This window comes from Microtus ochrogaster, chromosome 26 (assembly GCF_000317375.1).
Source record: "Microtus ochrogaster isolate Prairie Vole_2 chromosome 26, MicOch1.0, whole genome shotgun sequence".
Lineage (NCBI taxonomy): Eukaryota > Metazoa > Chordata > Mammalia > Rodentia > Cricetidae > Microtus > Microtus ochrogaster.
Genome location: NC_022025.1, coordinates 6181146 through 6188590, shown reverse-complemented (window position 1 = coordinate 6188590; position 7445 = coordinate 6181146). Strand labels below are relative to the sequence as shown.

At 38.9% G+C, this 7445-nt stretch overlaps 1 pseudogene; it reads left to right on the top strand.

The window, feature by feature from the left end:
- The first annotated feature begins 4581 nt into the window (after positions 1–4581).
- On the top strand, positions 4582–5995 carry LOC101990633 (annotated as a pseudogene).
- The last annotated feature ends 1450 nt before the right edge of the window (positions 5996–7445 follow it).

Below are 7445 nucleotides of genomic sequence, written 5' to 3'. Positions count from 1 at the left end.
CTGATGAGAAGCCAAGGACAATGGCAAGGGGTTTTGATCCTCCTTAATTTGCTGGCTTTGTGGGTGCCTAGCCAGTTTGGATGTTCACCTTCCAAGATATGGATGGAGGGGGGAGGGCCTAAGACTTACCACAGGGCAGGGCACCCTGACTGCTCTTTGGACTGGAGAGGGAGGGGGAGAGGAGTGTGGGGAGGAGGGGGAGAAGGGTGGGAGGAGGGGGAGGGAAATGGGAGGCTGGGAGGAGGCAGAAACTTGTTTTTTTTTTTCCTTTTCTCAATAAAAAAAAAACTGGAAATAAAAAAGAGTTGCTTCTCTGGGTTTTTGTATATGAAAATGGACAAGATTTCTAATCTTCCATCAGATATAAGACCACAAAGAATACTTCCATTTGATGACCTGCTATGATTCTGCTTTGTTTGTTTCATGAGAGCTACTATCATGGATAGAGACCAGATTTATAGATTTTCACCACTGATATATTTAATTGACTTCAAGTAGGTTGGTGTTGAGTTACTCTATAATATTCATGAGCACTATTTTCTTAGGAAAGCGACTTTAAATCTCCATTTTGTCCTAATTGAAGAGGTTAAAACAATAAAGATTTGCTAGAGTACCTTCGTGGTCATTGATGCAGAATTTGTTTTGCTGATTAGATATATTTAATAGGAATACCAAAGCACTGCTGATTTTGGGTGTTCTTGTATATGACTACAGGCTAGCCGTAGAGTGATGGAGCATTTTTCTACATGTTTATTCCCATTTCTTTTCTTCAAATTTATGTTTGTATAAACTGTGGTAGTGTGTTGCTTTAAGGATAGGCCTACTAGCAGTTCTTCTTCTGGGAGACAGCTCAGAGCTGTATTATTCATGGAGATGGTCCAGGAAGCCCAATGCCTTCTACCAACTAGCGCTTTGAGCACTTATAATGGGTCCCTAAGTGCTTAACATTCTGTATCAAATGTCTTCCTGCTTAAAATACTCCTTGGTTTCTATTTTGTTCTTTATCCTTGATAGATGCACCAATTTAGAGAGACCTGATACTAATGACATAACAAATAGTGGGATTTCATGTGATTGAGGGAATACCATCCCCAAGATTAAGAACATAGAATGGAATGCATGCTCATATAAAATTATTTATTAGAAAAACATCACATTCCAAATGCATTAGCAAAGGGAAGAGAATCAACATCTAAAATGGAACTCTGAGCTTCTGTTTATTTTTGAAGAGCTTAGTCAAATTAAATAGGTCTGGGGGACAAGAAAGAGCTAGTACTAAAATTGGGGCCTATTTGTTCTCAGGATCCCCTAAATGAACCTGAAAACAATATAAGGCAGTGTTTTCTCAAAAAAGTGACATTTGCATTTTATCTGACTTCAGTTAAGACATATGAAAAGTAAAAAAAATGCTTAATCAGTTTAATATATTAATATTCATGTCTTGCAATCAAAGGTCTTCGGCTTGGAAGATGCTCTGGAGGGAAGATGCTCTGGAGGGAAGATGCGTGCCTTATGTCACTGGCACCCAAGTCTTTTTCAGTGGATCCACATACTTCAGGTTTAGTGGGATGCTAGAGAAGACCATTCCGTCAGTCAGCAAATGCAGATGGCAAACTGCACCTGATTCAGTCAGGCCACTAAAGGCAGCACCAATCTGACTGAAGCAGTACCTGGTGTGACGGAAAGGCAAATAAAACTACAGTCAGGCCACCTGTGGCTAGAATGCTGCCTTCAGAAGAGCACAAGCTCATTTTTTAAATATATTTAAAACATTGACATGTTGTTTTTTTGTAGTTTTATATTATGTTTCAACATAACTGTGTAGTTCTCAAAAATGAAAAACTTAGATAGTGAAGTCAAAGATTGGACATCCTGAGAAATGCTAAAGCTTCCAATGACATTTAATTTTTGGTTGTTCTCAATATTACCTCATTGCTGACTTAATTTGAAGAAGTGCCAGAATGGTACTGAGATTTCTTTCTTAGTATGTAGAATTCCTCCAAGAATTTTGGAAGTTATTTGTTCCTTAGTTTTAGTGAGTGCTGATCTTTTCATTTTTTGAGAATCAACAATTACCACTGAACCTGGCTAAAGGAAATCAATTATACGTTTTTTGTAGTCTTTTAGTCTTTGTTGCTAAATGGTTCTTTGCTTGGCATAGACATTTATAAATTACAATATACTGACCCTGTATTGATCATTCAAATGCATTTTAAATGAAACCAAATGCCCAGATGTAGAGTGCAAGAAATCATGAAGTCAATAAACCTTATAACATCCCTAGTATAAAACATTTAGAGAAGTAACTGAGACAAACATGAAAAACCCAACAAAAATTTTCAGACAATGTGAAATAAACTGGCGCAGAGAAATAGATGGTGAGGTGTTAGGAGCTGAGTTTCAGATCATGAAGTGCTTTCTGCTTCTCTGGTTTCACAAACATACCTTCTATGCTTGTCTGCAGGCTTAGAAATGTTGGAACACTCTGTTGTTTTGTAGTGATGTAGTGCTTCTCTTAATGTAATATTGTCATGGATGACCTGTTTGTTTTACACTGCCTAGAAGAAATTAAAATACACATTCTGTATTGGAATTTTTGGTGCTGCTCTCAGGACACTTCAGAGCTTGCCAAGAGGGTGGGAATGAATACACTCTAAAATATTTTTCTTCCATTGGCCTGAAGAATTCCTTTGAGATGGAATTGAAAGTCTTAGAGGCTGTTGTTGTGTCATCATGGTGACCTGCGGCTCTGATGGGATGAATGACTAATGCATGAATGTCTGCAAGACAGACAAGAGGGATGCTAGCACCGATCACTTCCAGGTGATGAAGTAGTCCCTCTGTCTCACCCACGAACGCCCCCAAACACTCTGTCAGGAAAGTATCTACCTATTATTCCAAATTTTTATGGAGAGTGTTTGCCAGGAATTGCCTTTGCTTAAGAAGATGAAATCCAGCAAAAGGGAAAAAAGTCAAGCAAGGGAATGCAGATGTCATTTTTAGCCCTTTATCTTTTGCCCTGTGTCATCATTCATGGGATAATGTGATTAAACAAATGCTTTCTCTTCTAAGCCAGCATTTCTTCACGAAAATATGTCATTTGACATATGGCTTTGGCTTCTCTTGTCAACTCACAATCTTTTCTTCTTTATTTCATCTTAACACTAATGTTTTACATAAGTCACAAAAGAAATCCTGGCTCAGACACCCCTTTCTTTGTGCCACTAATCATATCATAAAATGACTTAATACTTCCTGATTCTTTCCCCTGTCACTACTTGGTCCTCTACAAGCTGCTCTTACCCCTGCTAACCTTACAAAGGTTTCTTCGTCCAAAATCAACTGTGCATTTCTAATAAACAGCTGAAACATAATTCAGTTTGCCAACTCCCTTCTTGAAATTCTGACTGCTTTTGAGTTTAGATTATTCCACATTAATTTATATCTTTCATAACTTTTCATATTTATATTTTTCATCTTTTTTTCCTTAGAGTATTTTTCCTAATGTGCTCAAAAAGGTGTATCTTTCTCTCTCTCTCTCTCTCTCTCTCTCTCTCTCTCTCTCTCTCTCTCTCTTTGTGTGTGTGTACCTTATCATATGGCCATCTAACTTTTCTCTACTGGTGTAATATTCAGTTAAAATGTAAACAGTTCAACATGAATGATGCACAGTCATCTAAAATAATTATGTTTAATGTCAGTGTGTCTTAATGTTTCACCTGTTTGGTCAGCAAAATTTTAGATGAGGTCAGTCATCCCTTCCCTTTTCTACACAGTCTACCTACTTTCTGGGCATGCAATCAGATCCGATGCCTGAGTTATTCATAATCGTTTCATTGACACCGAGACAGGGACACTCTGAAAATGTTAATTTGACAAGACTGGGAGTCACAAGTTTTATGTCAGAGATTCAAAGAATGAGAAAACTCTGTGTAAGGAAGATCTCATCTATTTGACTTTTAATATAGAGGGATGAACAATGAAGACAGTGGGTAAATCTTTGCTGACAGCTAGCAAGGCCAAAGGGACAACCCTGCACTGGGTGAGACATTGGATTTGCCAGCACCTGAATGTACATGGCAGTAGATTTTCCCCAAAACTTTCACACGAGAACATGGTGAAGTGCCATCTTGACTTCTGCTTCTTGACAACTCGATTAAGAAAAATAGACATGTGGTGGAGAAGCCCTGTTAACATTCCCAAGTTAAAGAAATGGGAGGTACAAGGGGAAGGCACTATCAAAAGGGATAAGAGAAAGGAAACCAGTAAGGAGAAGGCATGTTAAAAAAAATACAGAGGAATAATCGCTTCTCCCCGCCCCCCCCCCCAGCAAATGTTCAACATCTTAGCCAGTTTTCAAATGTGGACCCATGCTGACATTTTAGTTTACACATGAACAGCAAAGCTAGGTGACTAAAGGCAGAGATTCAATAGCTACTATGCTTGGAAGAAAACTCATTCTTTCATCTATTTTCTCTGTGTCTTGAGTGATTTCATCTCTGTGTTTTTGCACGTTCCTACAAAATGGGAATGTTAATAATAATATACCATAAATGACTAGCAAAGAGTGATTTTTTTGCAATGTGTTTGCCCCAGCACACAGGTGTGAAAACACCTGCTAATTCAAAGCCAAAATGGGAGAGGAAGACTCATATCAACATTGTTGCCATTGAACAATAGAACTAGGCAAGTTCACCACCATCAGCTACCTGATCTACAAATGTGGAGGAATCAAGAACTAAACCATCAAAAAGTTTGAAAAGGAGGTTGTTCATATGCTCCTTTAAGTCTCCATTTGGTCTTGAACATGTTGCAAGCTGAATGTGAGTGTAATAATCACCATTGGCATTTCCTGTGGAAATTTGAGCAAGCAAATACTATGTGACTATTATTAATGCCCCGGGACACAGACACTTTATCAAAAACGTGATTACAGGGTCATCTCAGGCTGACTGTGCTGTTCTGATTGTTGGTGCTAGTGTTGGTGAATTTGAAGCTGGTATCTCCAAGAACGGGCAGACCTGTGAGCATGCCTTTCTTTCTGGCATACACCCTGGGTATGAAACATCAAATTGTTGGCATCAACAAAGTGGATTCCCCGGAGCCACCCTACAGCCTGAAGAGAATTGTTAAGGATGTTAGCACACACATTAAGAATTAGCTACAACTCTGACACAGTAGCCTTTGTACCTAGTTCTGTTTGGAAGGGGAATAACAGGCTGGAGCCAAGAGAGAATAGGCCTTGGTTTGAGAAATTAAGTCACCAGCAAAGATGTCAGTGCCAGTGGGACCACACTATTGGAAGTTTTGGATTGTATCCTACCCCCAACATGTCCAACCAGCAAGCCTCTTCAACTGTCTCTCCAGGATGTCTACAAAGTTGGGGGTATTGGCACTGTTCCTGTGGGCTGAGTGTGGACTGTTGTTTTAAACACTGGCATAGTCTTTTCCTTTGCTTCAGTCAATGTCACAAAAGAACTAAAGACTGTTGAAATGCACCATGAAGTTTGGAGTGACAATCTTCCTGGGCACGGAGTGGGCTTTGATGTAAAGAATGTATCTGTCAAAGGTGTTAGACACAGTAATGTTGCTGGTGATGGCAAAATTGGCCCACTAATGGAAGAAGCTGGCATCACTGCTCAGGTGATTATCTTGAACCATCCAGGTTAAATTAGTACTGGCTATTCTCCTGTAGTGGGCTGTTACAGCTCACATAGCATGCCAGTTTGCTGAGCTTAAAGAAAAGATTGATCATTATTCTGGTAAGAAGCTGGAAGTTAACCCCAAATTTTTGAAAGCTGATGATGCAGCCATTGCTGATATAGTCTCTGGCAAGCCCATGTGTGTTGAGAGTTTCTCTGGCTATTCTCCATCGGCTTATTTTACTGCTCGTGACATGAGACAGACAGTTGCTGTGGATGTCATCAAAGCTGTGGAAAAGAATCCTCCCATAGCAGGATTCAAAGTGACCAAGTCTGCCCAGCAAGCTAAATGAATATCCTCCCTACCACCTGTCACCCTGGTCTTAGTCAGTGGTGGAAGAGTGTCTCAGAACTGTTTGTCTCAATTGGCCATCTAAAGTTTAATAGGGAAAGCCTGGTTAATGATGACAGTGCATCGTAAAACCTTCAGAAAGAAGAGGAGAATGTTTGTGGACCATCTTTGTGTGTGTGGCAGTTTTAGTTATTTCAAAATCAAGACTTTTACTGGAAACAACTTGACCAAGAATCTGTCACAGAATTGTTAGAGCCATTAAAACAAATCTAATAAGAAAAAGAGAGTGCATGACCCGTAGCGAGTCTTAAGCATTGTTTTTCCTCAAGCAAAGTGGAGTAGCTCATCTGTGACGCTAGTACTGAAAACCTGAGACAGGAGGATTGTCACAAGTTTGAGATTGCCCAGAGCTATGTAGTGAGATTCTGTTTTGTTTAGCTTTGCTTTGTTATAAACAACAACAGCAAAGAAAACGAGTTAGCTTATAACTTTCCTGATACTGGGAAATGAGGACATAAAGTAGAAGCATGTTCTTCATTCTCTGAGTACCAGCCTACTGTCCTGTTTTGAATCTACAATCAGTAACTGATTGTTGAGCTGGTAACCATGTTCCAACACTTTGTCCACGGGGCATAGTTACCCTTTCTCACCAGTCTAAAGTTTCTGTCTAGAATCTCTTTGTCTCTAGACAGACTGGGATCTTTAGTCCCTTCACATGAGAATTCTGTCTCTTACAACTAGTGTAGGAAATCACACATCAGTGTTCACTGACTGACATACAAGTTAGATAAGTGCAACAATTTTAGCTGTGTAACAAAGAGCTTGTCATTGATTTGGAATGGAACATTCTACCTGACATACTGAGATGCCTAGATTTTGTATTGTCAACTGGACTAAATAATATTCATGGATTATGTTCATGCATCTATGATTTTTAACTGACCCATAAGACAAACTCAATTTCCCCAACTCGATCTTCACTGTTCAATCGCATCACTTTTGGGTTTTATAACAGCTCAATCTGAGTTGCATAGATATGTTCTTTTTGTGAAATCCTCACTCTGAAATGATAATAATTAGTAAAAATAACATCCCTCTGGATATGAGCTAGATAATTTAATGTTTTACACCACCAAAAGACATGGTGTGATGGTGGCATGCCTGTGGCATGACTCTATGACTTCATATGTTCAAGAAAAGTTACTTTCCCTAAACTGCACATGTAAACTGGTACAGATGGGTGACAAGGTTCCACATCCACCCCCATGCCTATAAACTCTCCTTAATTTACCCATTTGACTAATTTTGACTCACAGGATACTGTGTTATTGAACAATGACTAATTTAATTATTATTTTCATGTGTTAGAATTGTCCGTAAAGCTGGCATACAGCATATATAATAGAAATGCACTTATCTTCTTATTTTTAAATATTAATTTTAATTTTATA